Below are 13,828 nucleotides of genomic sequence, written 5' to 3' on the forward strand. Positions count from 1 at the left end.
GAGTAGAGTGTTATTTTATAAATGACATCACCGAAGTCAAGGATCGGTAGGATAGTCAGTTTTACGAGGGTATGATTGGCAGCATGAGTGAAGGATGCTTTGTTGTGAAATAGGAAGCCGATTCTACATTTAATTTTGGATTGTAGATGCTTAATGTGAGTCTGGAAGAAGGGTTTCCAGTCTAACCAGACACCCAGGTATTTGTAGTTGTCCACATATTCTAAGTCAGAACCATCCAGAGTAGTGATGCTAGACGGGAAGGCAGGTGCGGGCAGCGATTGGTTGAAGAGCATGCATCAAAAATATGCAAAAATAGAGAAAATCAGAAATGGGGCAAATACTTTTTCACAGCACTGTTTATATGCTTTAGGTTATCACAGGTAGCGCAGCTGTCGCTGTGAGGTTATCACAGCTAGCGCAGCTGTCGCTGTGAGGTTATCACAGTTTTATGGAGAGGAGATAGGAGTTTAGATGGGTTTTCAATCTTGAAAATGTATCTGGAATATTACTAAGCCATATCACAAAGTTCAGTACCCCTGTCACGATCGTTTGTAGAAATGGACCAAGGCGCAGCGAATGTTGAGTTCCACATAATTTATTAATAGTGAAACTTAACAAAAACAATAAACGAACAACGAACTGTAACTACAGAGGTGCTACATACACTTACTCAAAATACAAAATTCAATATCCCACAAACACAGGTGGGACCAAACACTACTTAAATATGATCCCCAATTAGAGACAACAATTACCAGCTGCCTCTAATTGGGAATCATACAAATCACCAACAAAGAAATTAAGCTAGAACACCACATAGAAATAATAACCTAGAACCCACATAGAAATAATGACCTAGAAAAAACCCAATCATGCCTTGACCTACGACACCATAGAGAAACAATGGCTCTATGGTCAGGGCGTGACGACCCCGCTGTACCAAAACACGGGGCATAATGCTATACCTGTACCAAAACAGGGCTTAAGGCTCACTGTACCATAAGACCGGGCATAAGGCTGTATTTCCGTAGCTATTGTGACCCCTTCTGGCCATAGTGAGTATGTTGTAGAATGTAGGGGGAGATCCTTGTGGTGTTTCACCATTCCTATCCACCATGTCTCATTTCAGACATGGTTCATCTGAAAGTAATGAAGTTGTTGTGAAGTTTGCATATATTTTATCACTGTTCCTCCGTGAGAATCAAACTCTGATCCCTGGTGTTGCAAGAGCCACGCTGTACCAACTGAGTACCACTTTCCTTATCCGTTCTTCTCTCCTCAATTCTCTCTCTCGGACTATACTCTACTGGACTATACTCTACTGGACTATACTCTACTGGACTATACTCTACTGGACAGGAGGTGATGCTCAAAAGTTTTAGAACACCTACTTATTCAAGGGTTTTTCTTTATTCTTACTATTTTCTACATTGAAGAATAACAGTGAAGACATCAAAACTATGAAATAACACATATGGAATCATGTAGTAACCAAAAAAGTGTTAAACAAATCAAAATATATTTTATATTTGAGATTCTTCAAATGGCCACCCTTTGCCTTGATGAAAGCTTTGCACACTCTCTGCATTATCTCAACCAGCTTCATGAGGTAGTCACCTGGACTCCATTTTAATTAACAGGTGTGCCTTCTTAATAAATCCTCTTTGGGATAGGCGGGACGCTTGCGTCCCACTTGGCAATAGCCAGGGAAAATGCAGAGCACCAAATTCAAACAAATTTCGATAAAAATCAAACTTTCATTAAATCACACTTGCAAGATAGCAAATTAAAGCTACACTCGTTGTGAATCCAGCCGACATGTCAGATTTCAAAAAGGCTTTTCGGCAAAAGCATAAGATGCTATTATCTGATGATAGCACAACAGTAAACAATGAGAGAGTAGCATATTTCAACCCTGCAGGCGCGACACAAAACGCAGAAATTAAATATAAATCATGCCTTACCTTTGACGAGCTTCTTTTGTTGGCACTCCAATATGTCCCATAAACATCACAAATGGTCATTTTGTTCGATTAATTCTGTCCATATATCGAAAATGTCAATTTATTTGGTGCGTTTGTTCCAGAAAAACACTGGTTCCAACTTGACCAAGGTCACTACAAAATATCTCAAAAGTTACCTGTAAACTTTGCCAAAACATTTCAAACTACTTTTGTAATACAACTTTAGGTATTTTTAAATGTAGATAATCGATAAATTGAAGACTGGATGATCTGTGTTCAATACAAAAAGAAAACAAACTGACGCTACTTTTCTTGTCACGCACCTCTCAAACAGTCCACTTCAAGTGACTCTCATTCAAGATGGCCGTACTTCTTCATTACACAAAGGACAAACCTCAACCAAATTCCAAAGACTGGTGACATCCAGTGGAAGTGGTAGGAACTGCAAGCAAGTCCCTTAGAAATCGGGTTTCCCAATGAAATATTATTGAAAAGACAGTGACCTCAAAAAAAAAATCTGAATGGTTTGTCCTCTGGGTTTTGCCTGCTACATAAGTTCTGTTATGCTCACAGACATGATTCAAACAGTTTTAGAAACTTCAGAATGTGTTCTATCCAATACTACTAAACATTTTGAATTTGGCCATGCTATTCATTCAAAAATGAAAATGCTGCCCCCTGTCCCGAAGAAGTTTTAACAGTAAATTTGTGGAATTGTGTTGATGGGTATACAGAAGATATCCCTATTTGGTAAAAATCAAAGTCTATATTATTGCAAAAACAGCTCAAATAAGCAAATAGAAACGACAGTCCATCATTAATTTAAGACATGAAGGTCAGTCAATACGGAATATTTCAATAACTTTTAATTTTTCTTCAAGTGCAGTCGCAAAAACCACCAAGCGCTATGATGAAACTGGATCTCATGAGGATCTCCACAGGAAAGGAAGACCGAGAGTTACCTCTGCTGCTGAGGATAAGTTCATTAGAGTTACCAGCCTCAGACATTGCAGACCAAATAAATGTTTCAGAGTTCAAGTAACAGACACATCTCAAAATCAACTGTTCAGAGGAGACTGTATGAGTCAGACCTTCATGGTTCAATTGCTGCAAAGAAACCACTATCAAAGGACACCAATAAGAAGAGACCTGCTTGGGCCAAGAAACACGAGCAATGGACATTAGACCTGTGGAAATGTGTCCTTTGGTCTGGAGTCCAAATTGTAGATTTTTGGTTCCAACCGCAGTGTCTTTGTGAGACGCAGAGTAGGTGAACGGATGATCTCTGCATGTGTATTTCCCACCGTAAAACATGGAGGTGGTGTTATGGTCTGGGGGTGCTTTGCTGGTGACATTGTCTGTGATTTATTTAGAATTCAAGGCACACTTAACCAGCATAGTTACCACATCATTCTGCAGCAATACACCATCCCTTCTAGTTTGTGCATAGTGGGACTATCATTTGTTTTTCAACAGGACAATGACCCAACCTCCAGTCTATTAGACCAAGAAGGGTAGTGATTGAGTGCTGCATCAGTTGACCTGACGTCCACAATCCCCTGACCTCAACCCAATTGAGATGGTTTGGGATGAGTTGGACCGCAGAGTGAAGGAAAAGCATGATTCCATATGTGTTATTTCATAGTTGTGATGTCTTCACTATTATTCTACAATGTAGGAAATAGTAAAAAATAAAGAAAAACATTGTTCTAAAACTTTTGACCGGTAGTGTATGTTTACAAGATGTGTGTGCTTAATCTGCCCGGACAAGCAACGTCTGCAGCTGACACAGCTGCTGTGTCCACTCCACTGCGAGAGAGGGAGGTGGAGGGGAGAACAACAAAGGATAGGGGAGAGCGAGGGTGAAGGGGAAAGAGAAGGAGATTCCAAGGGGGCTGGGAGGGCCACCATACACTATAAATCTGCTCCTGGAGGTTGCGGTCCGGGTCTTGGTGCCTACGAAAAGCCCAGCAGCCTGCTGCCTCAGAATAACCTCCTGAATAATCCTCCATAACTCAGGAACCATGCCTCGTGTAGACACAGATCTCAAACTGGACTTTACGGATGTCCTGATCAGACCCAAGTGAACCAGTCTGGAGAGAAGGTCATAGGTAGGCCTGGAGGGGGCTGGGGGATTGGGGAACTGGGGGTAGGGGACAGGGGGTAGGGGCCTGGGGGTATGGGACTGGGGGTAGGGGACTGGGGGATTGGGAGTTGTGTTCCTCTGGGTTTGCTGTGTGATGTGTGTTTGTACCCCTGGCATTATTACAGGGAACATCTTGTGATCTAGTTGTAGTGGCTGGTCTTGATTGATTGGCTAAAGTGTATCACAATAAGGAAGACTTGACATTGTACTTGATTCCTTTGAGAGAGTGTTTGCTTGACACAGTGTAAGTAAAGGTGAGTTGTATAAGAAGTCTGACCAAGAAAGAGAGGGAGGGATTCAATTAAGGTTTCATATTTTACTGACTGAGTAAGGTTTCATATTTTACTGACTGAGTAAGGTTTCATATTTGTGGTCATTCTCTCTCTCTCCCCTTACCCATCTGTCTATCGCCTCCTTTGAATTCCATGCTGTCACAGTTACCAGCCCTTTCAAGCTTAACATCCTTATCATTTATCGCCCTCCAGGTTCCCTCGGAGAGTTCATCAATGAGCTTGATGCCTTGATAAGCTCCTTTCCTGAGGACGGCTCACCTCTCACAGTCCTGGGCGACTTTAACCTCCCCACGTCTACCTTTGATTCATTCCTCTCTGCCTCCTTCTTTCCACTCCTCTCCTCTTTTGACCTCACCCTCTCACCTTCCCCCCCTACTCACAAGGCAGGCAATACGCTCGACCTCATCTTTACTAGATGCTGTTCTTCCACTAACCTCATTGCATCTCCCCTCCAAGTCTCCGACCACTACCTTGTATCCTTTTCCCTCTCGCTCTCATCCAACACTTCCCACACTGCCCCTACTCGGATGGTATCGCGCCGTCCCAACCTTCGCTCTCTCTCCCCCGCTACTCTCTCCTCTTCCATCCTATCATCTCTTCCCTCTGCTCATACCTTCTCCAACCTATCTCCTGATTCTGCCTCCTCAACCCTCCTCTCTTCCCTTTCTGCATCCTTTGACTCTCTATGTCCCCTATCCTCCAGGCCGGCTCGGTCCTCCCCTCCCGCTCCGTGGCTCGACGACTCATTGCGAGCTCACAGAACAGTGCTCCGGGCAGCCGAGCGGAAATGGAGGAAAACTCGCCTCCCCTGCGGACCTGGCATCCTTTCACTCCCTCCTCTCTACATTTTCCTCCTCTGTCTCTGCTGCTAAAGCCACTTTCTTCCACTCTAAATTCCAAGCATCTGCCTCTAACCCTAGGAAGCTCTTTGCCACCTTCTCCTCCCTTCTGAATCCTCCTCCCCACCCCCCTCCTCCCTCTCTGCAGATGACTTCGTCAACCATTTTGAAAAGAAGGTCGACGACATCCGATCCTCGTTTGCTAAGTCAAACGACACCGCTGGTTCTGCTCACACTGCCCTACCCTGTGCTCTGACCTCTTTCTCCCCTCTCTCCAGATGAAATCTCGCTTCTTGTGACGGCCGGCCGCCCAACAACCTGCCCGCTTGACCCTATCCCCTCCTCTCTTCTCCAGACCATTTCCGGAGACCTTCTCCCTTACCTCACCTCGCTCATCAACTCATCCCTGACCGCTGGCTACGTCCCTTCCGTCTTCAAGAGAGCGAGAGTTGCACCCCTTCTGAAAAAACCTACACTCGATCCCTCCGATGTCAACAACTACAGACCAGTATCCCTTCTTTCTTTTCTCTCCAAAACTCTTGAACGTGCCGTCCTTGGCCAGCTCTCCCGCTATCTCTCTCAGAATGACCTTCTTGATCCAAATCAGTCAGGTTTCAAGACTAGTCATTCAACTGAGACTGCTCTTCTCTGTATCACGGAGGCGCTCCGCACTGCTAAAGCTAACTCTCTCTCCTCTGCTCTCATCCTTCTAGACCTATCGGCTGCCTTCGACACTGTGAACCATCAGATCCTCCTCTCCACCCTCTCCGAGTTGGGCATCTCCGGTGCGGCCCACGCTTGGATTGCGTCCTACCTGACAGGTCGCTCCTACCAGGTGGCGTGGCGAGAATCTGTCTCCTCGCCACGCGCTCTCACCACTGGTGTCCCCCAGGGCTCTGTTCTAGGCCCTCTCCTATTCTCGCTATACACCAAGTCACTTGGCTCTGTCATGACCTCACATGGTCTCTCCTATCATTGCTATGCAGACGACACACAATTAATCTTCTCCTTTCCCCCTTCTGATGACCAGGTGGCGAATCGCATCTCTGCATGTCTGGCAGACATATCAGTGTGGATGACGGATCACCACCTCAAGCTGAACCTCGGCAAGACGGAGCTGCTCTTCCTCCCGGGGAAGGACTGCCCGTTCCATGATCTCGCCATCACGGTTGACAACTCCATTGTTTCCTCCTCCCAGAGCGCTAAGAACCTTGGCGTGATCCTGGACAACACCCTGTCGTTCTCAACTAACATCAAGGCGGTGGCCCGTTCCTGTAGGTTCATGCTCTACAACATCCGCAGAGTACGCCCCTGCCTCACACAGGAAGCGGCGCAGGTCCTAATCCAGGCACTTGTCATCTCCCGTCTGGATTACTGCAACTCGCTGTTGGCTGGGCTCCCTGCCTGTGCCATTAAACCCCTACAACTCATCCAGAACGCCGCAGCCCGTCTGGTGTTCAACCTTCCCAAGTTCTCTCACGTCACCCCGCTCCTCCGCTCTCTCCACTGGCTTCCAGTTGAAGCTCGCATCCGCTACAAGACCATGGTGCTTGCCTACGGAGCTGTGAGGGGAACGGCACCGCAGTACCTCCAGGCTCTGACCAGGCCCTACACCCAAACAAGGGCACTGCGTTCATCCACCTCTGGCCTGCTCGCCTCCCTACCACTGAGGAAGTACAGTTCCCGCTCAGCCCAGTCAAAACTGTTCGCTGCTCTGGCCCCCAATGGTGGAACAAACTCCCTCACGACGCCAGGACAGCGGAGTCAATCACCACCTTCCGGAGACACCTGAAACCCCACCTCTTCAAGGAATACCTAGGATAGGATAAAGCAATCCTTCTCACCCCCCCTTAAATGATTTAGATGCACTATTGTAAAGTGGCTGTTCCACTGATGTCAGAAGGTGAATTCACCAATTTGTAAGTCGCTCTGGATAAGAGCGTCTGCTAAATGACTTAAATGTAAATGTAATGTAAATGTTACTGACTGAGTAAGGTTTTATATTTTACTGACTGAGGTTTTATATTTTACTGACTGAGTAAGGTTTTATATTTTACTGACTGGGTAAGGTTTTATATTTTACTGACTGGGTAAGGTTTTATATTTTACTGACTGAGTAAGGTTTTATATTTTACTGACTGGGTAAGGTTTTATATTTTACTGACTGAGTAAGGTTTCATATTTTACTGACTGAGTAAGGTTTTATATTTTACTGACTGAGTAAGGTTTATATTTTACTGACTGGGTAAGGTTTATATTTTACTGACTGAGTAAGGTTTTATATTTTACTGACTGAGTAAGGTTTATATTTTACTGACTGAGTAAGGTTTTATATTTTACTGACTGAGTAAGGTTTATATTTTACTGACTGAGGAAGGTTTTATATTTTACTGACTGAGTAAGGTTTATATTTTACTGACTGAGGAAGGTTTTATTTTTTACTGACTGAGTAAGGTTTATATTTTACTGACTGAGGAAGGTTTTATTTTTTACTGACTGGGTAAGGTTTTATATTTTACTGACTGAGTAAGGTTTATATTTTACTGACTGAGTAAGGTTTATATTTTACTGACTGAGTGAGGTTTTATATTTTACTGACTGAGGTTTTATATTTTACTGACTGGGTAAGGTTTTATATTTTACTGACTGAGTAAGGTTTATATTTTACTGACTGAGTAAGGTTTTATATTTTACTGACTGAGTAAGGTTTCATATTTTACTGACTGAGTAAGGTTTTATATTTTACTGACTGAGTAAGGTTTCATATTTTACTGACTGAGGTTTTATATTTTACTGACTGAGTAAGGTTTTATATTTTACTGACTGAGTAAGGTTTTATATTTTACTGACTGAGTAAGGTTTTATATTTCACTGACTGAGGTTTTATACCCCTTGGGGTCCCCAGGACCGAGTTTGGGAATTGCTGGGCGAGCCAATACTGCACAATATTTCCATACAATAGAGCAGGGCTCTCAAACCCTGTTCCTGGAGAGCTACCGTCCAGTGGGTTTAAACCTCATTCCTGTTCCTAGAAAGCTACCCTCCTGTAGGTTTAACACTCCAACCCTGTTCCTGGAGAGATACCGTTCTGTAGGCTTAATCTCCAACCCTGTTCCTGGAGAGCTTCCGCCCAGTAGGTTTTAACTCTCAACAAAAACAATAACAACAACAACAACAACAACAGCTAAAAGAACCAGGAAGTTGTAAATGTGTGTAACAAGTTGTAATGCACGATCCGTTGTTTTCTCTCCCCCTTCAACACCAGTTAAGACAAGACACCTTGGCCAACAGGGTTGTAGGCCACAGTAAGCAGGTCGTGTGGTGTCATGTCTCTGGGCAGACACTAGGAGGAGCTCCTGTTTTCTGTGATTCCAGAACTCAGCGATACAAACACAGGGGCCGGTGTATCCTGGAGAAAGCATGTCCTGTCTTGGTGCTGAAACCATGACAACGTCTTTGTTTTTGGTTGGCTCCCTCTTTTATTAAACATTGTCAGTTGGGTTGAGGAGTGGGGGATGTATGGGCTATGTATATTTGTTTGAAATATTATATTACAGAAGTAGCCTACAATATTTTATAGATTATTAATTGGCAACATTTTAAAACTTTAAGCACATTTATTTGCCCATTTCTTGAAGATATTTCAAAGTTTCTTTTCTTTTTTTCTTCTTAAGAGTTGTGTTCTTACAGATCTCTAATACACTGACCATTTGGTTTGCTATTGAGGAGAGTGACAGACACTGGGGTAGGTGCTGTTTTAATACAGCATCTTTACAACAGGAGTTGGTTGTTGGATGGTTCTGGCCTGCTATGGCTATCATGTCTTTCCTTGCCTGCCTTAACAGTTATTGTGTTATGTCTCAGTTCTTTCCCCGAGTGACTGGCAGTCAGCCATGTGAATGTCCCCACAGGTCCAGTTTGACCAGAGTCCCACTCCCAGGTGTGTGTTTAACCACTAGGCTGTGTGTTGTGACCAGTAGACAGACAACATTTAATGAACCCCAGCTGACAGAAGACCCATCCCTGGCCCTTCAGTGTGTAAGGGTCAAAGGTGAGAGGTCAGAGTGAGTGACTATGTTTGTCTGTCAGCTGGTCATTGTAGATAGATGATGCTACTTCACTGCAGCACCAGGACAACCCCTTTATCCTTACTCAACCTCCATTTTGAGGGCATGCAGCCATCTCCAGCATATAAAAATATCAGAATAATAATCCAAACAATACATTATATTTGTTATATAAATGTATTATTATTTATTATATAAATATAATCAGTCAAAATAGTAATAATACATATCGAATATCCACATTGAGTTGAGGTCAAACTTAACCATTGGGTTTGTGGACGTGTTTATGTTTTCTCTGCCTGAGTTGATTATCCAGCGGACTTCTATTGACAAGACGTCTCTTCTTAAAATGGGATTTAAACCTAACCCTAACCGTAATCACACTGCTAACCTTATGCCTAACCTTAAAGTAAGCTAATTTGTGTTTACATGCATTTTAATCATATAGCCAATTTGTACTTTGTGGCTGTGGTAATTAGTGGAAACCGGAAGAGGTCCTATAGACGGGTTGGTTGTTTAGCAACAAAAAGCACGAGTGCGCAACTATGGGGCAAAACAGACGGGGTTGGCTTAGATTGTTGATAACATGTAAACTATATTTTGTGACTATTGTTTTTTGAAAACTTAAATATATTTGCACAATGAGCACTTGCTGTCTCTCAAATACATCGTTACAGTTGTTGGTTAGATCGCTAGCTATTTTTTTTGCTATATTAGCATAGATGTGACATCAGTCAAAACAAGACATTGTATCAAGAACAAGTTAAAACTTGCTGAAACAAGCCACCTACAATTCCCTAAATGACATCGTCTTGTTGCTCGCTATCTGGCCATCTAGAACCACAACACATGGACTTCTGCCCCTTTGAAGCATGCCCGTAGTGTTCAGGACATTGTCAGCTAACCCATCTATTCCGGAAAAGGTCAATTAATAAAGAAACCATAGACCTTTATACTATAGGACCAAATTGAACACAGAAAAGTGGGTGTGTCTATGAAAAAAATGGCCCTTCTGTTTAGAACCACGGAACCAAGAAACCACCTCGCGTCTCAACACATTGGACCCAAGAACGTGCCGGACGCGAGGCGAAATGGAGCAAAGAGTGGAAACACTACGGTTTTCCAAGGAGGCCATGTGCAAATAAATTAATCTGAACAGGCTCTCCCATCTCTTTATCCTCTCTTTATCCTCTCTCTCTCTGTTTCTCTGTCTCTCTCTCTGTCTCTGTCTCTGTTTCTCTGTCTCTGTCTCTCTCTCTCTCTCTCTCTGTCTCAGTGTCTCTCTCTGTGTCTCTCTCTTTGTCTCTCTCTCTGTCTCTCTCTCTGTCTCTCTCTCTGTCTCTCTCTCTGTCTCTGTGTCTCTCTCTCTCTCTCTCACACACACACACACACACACACACACACACACACACACACACACACACACACACACACACACACACACACACACACACACACACACACACACACACACACACACACACACACACACATTCTCTGTCTGAATTGAATGAATGTTATACCTCTGGGAAAGGCCTTGGTCTGAGGGTTTAGACCAGATCCATTCCTCTGGAAAGGCCTTGGTCTGAGGGTTTAGACCAGATCCATTCCTCTGGAAAGGCCTTGGTCTGAGGGTTTAGACCAGATCCATTCCTCTGGAAAGGCCTTGGTCTGAGGGTTTAGACCAGATCCATTCCTCTGGGTTTACAAAGTGCTGGAAACAGTATCAAGTCTACGCTGTTAGTCGACTATGTGCATCTTTATTGGTTGGTTTTTACAAACCACTTTCTCACTAGACATCTCTACTACTGACCTATCATAGTACTACCATCATACCACCTCTCACTACACATCTCTACTACCTATCATAGTACTACCATCATACCACCTCTCACTACACATCTCTACTACCTATCATAGTACTACCATCATACCACCTCTCACTACACATCTCTACTACCCATTGAAGTACTACCATCATACCACATCTCTACTACTGACCTATCATGGTACTACCATCATACCACCTCTCACTACACATCTATACTACCTATCATAGTACTACCATCATACCACCTCTCACTACACATCTATACTACCTATCATAGTACTACCATCATACCACATCTATACTACTGACCTATCATAGTACTACCATCATACCACCTCTCACTACACATCTCTACTACCTATCATAGTACTACCATCATACCACCTCTCACTACACATCTCTACTACCTATCATAGTACTACCATCATACCACCTCTCACTACACATCTCTACTACCTATCATAGTACTACCATCATACCACCTCTCACTACACATCTCTACTACCTATCATAGTACTACCATCATACCACATCTCTACTACTGACCTATCATAGTACTACCATCATACCACCTCTCACTACACAGCTCTACTACCTATCATAGTACTACCATCATACCACCTCTCATTTACATTACATTACATTTAAGTCATTTAGCAGACGCTCTTATCCAGAGCGACTTACAAATTGGTGAATTCACCTTCTGACATCAGTGGAACAGCCACTTTACAATAGTGCGTCTAAATCATTTAAGGGGGGGGGGGGGTGAGAAGGATTACTTTATCCTATCCTAGGTATTCCTTAAAGAGGTGGGGTTTCAGGTGTCTCCGGAAGGTGGTGATTGACTCCGCTGTCCTGGCGTCGTGAGGGAGTTTGTTCCACCATTGGGGGGCCAGAGCAGCGAACAGTTTTGACTCTCACTACACATCTATACTACCTATCATAGTACTACCATCGTACCACATCTCTACTACCTATTAAAGTACTACCATCATACCACATCTCTACTACTGAACTATCATAGTACTACCATCATACCACCTCTCACTACACAGCTCTACTACCTATCATAGTACTACCATCATACCACCTCTCACTACACATCTATACTACCTATCATAGTACTACCATCATACCACATCTCTACTACCTATTAAAGTACTACCATCATACCACATCTCTACTACTGACCTATCATAGTACTACCATCATACCACCTCTCACTACACAGCTCTACTACCTATCATAGTACTACCATCATACCACCTCTCACTACACATCTCTACTACCTATCATAGTTCTACCATCATACCACCTCTCACTACACATCTCTACTACCTATCATAGTACTACCATCATTCCACCTCTCACTACACATCTCTACTACTGACCTATCATAGTACTACCATCATACCACCTCTCAATACACTAACCTGACCCTGTCCACTAGGCCTCTCACCCCTCCAACTAACCTGACCCTGACCCTGTCCACTAGGCCTCTCACCAATTCAACTAACCTGACCCTGACCCTGTCCACTAGGCCTCTCACCTATTCAACTAACCTGACCCTGACCCTGTCCACTAGGCCTCTCACCTATTCAACTAACCTGACCCTGACCCTGTCCACTAGGCCTCTCACCAATTCAACTAACCTGACCCTGACCCTGTCCACTAGGCCTCTCACCCATTCAACTAACCTGACCCTGTCCACTAGGCCTCTCACCCATTCAACTAACCTGACCCTGTCCACTAGGCCTCTCACCCCTTCGACTAACCTGACCCTGACCCTGTCCACTAGGCCTCTCACCCAATCAACTAACCTGACCATGTCCACTAGGCCTCTCACCCCTTCAACTAACCTGACCCTGTCCACTAGGCCTCTCACCCCTCCAACTAACCTGACCCTGACCCTGTCCATTAGGCCTCTCACCCATTCAACTAACCTGACCCTGTCCACTAGGTCTCTCACCCCTTCAACTAACCTGACCCTGACCCTGTCCACTAGGTCTCTCACCCCTTCAACTAACCTGACCCTGACCCTGTCCACTAGGCCTCTCACCCCTTCAACTAACCTGACCCTGTCCACTAGGCCTCTCACCCCTTCAACTAACCTGACCCTGTACACTAGGCCTCTCACCCATTCAACTAACCTGACCCTGACCCTGTCCACGAGGCCTCTCACCCATTCAACTAACCTGACCCTGACCCTGTCCACTAGGCCTCTCACCCATTCAACTAACCTGACCCTGTCCACTAGGCCTCTCACCCCTTCAACTAACCTGACCCTGACCCTGTCCACTAGGCCTCCTCACCACTTCAACTAACCTGACCCTGTCCACTAGGCCTCTCACCCCTTCAACTAACCTGACCCTGACCCTGTCCACTAGGCCTCTCACCCCTTCAACTAACCTGACCCTGACCCTGTCCACTAGGCCTCTCACCCCTTCAACTAACCTGACCCTTACCCTGTCCACTAGGCCTCTCACCCCTTCAACTAACCTGACCCTGTCCCTGTCCACTAGGCCTCTCACCCCTTCAACTAACCTGACCCTGTCCACTAGGCCTCTCACCCCTCCAACTAACCTGACCCTGTCCACTAGGCCTCTCACCCCTCCAACTAACCTGACCCTGTCCACTAGGCCTCTCACCCATTCAACTAACCTGACCCTGACCCTGTCCACTAGGCCT

Source organism: Oncorhynchus masou, chromosome 12, assembly GCF_036934945.1.
Source record: "Oncorhynchus masou masou isolate Uvic2021 chromosome 12, UVic_Omas_1.1, whole genome shotgun sequence".
In the NCBI taxonomy this organism is placed as follows: domain Eukaryota; kingdom Metazoa; phylum Chordata; class Actinopteri; order Salmoniformes; family Salmonidae; genus Oncorhynchus; species Oncorhynchus masou.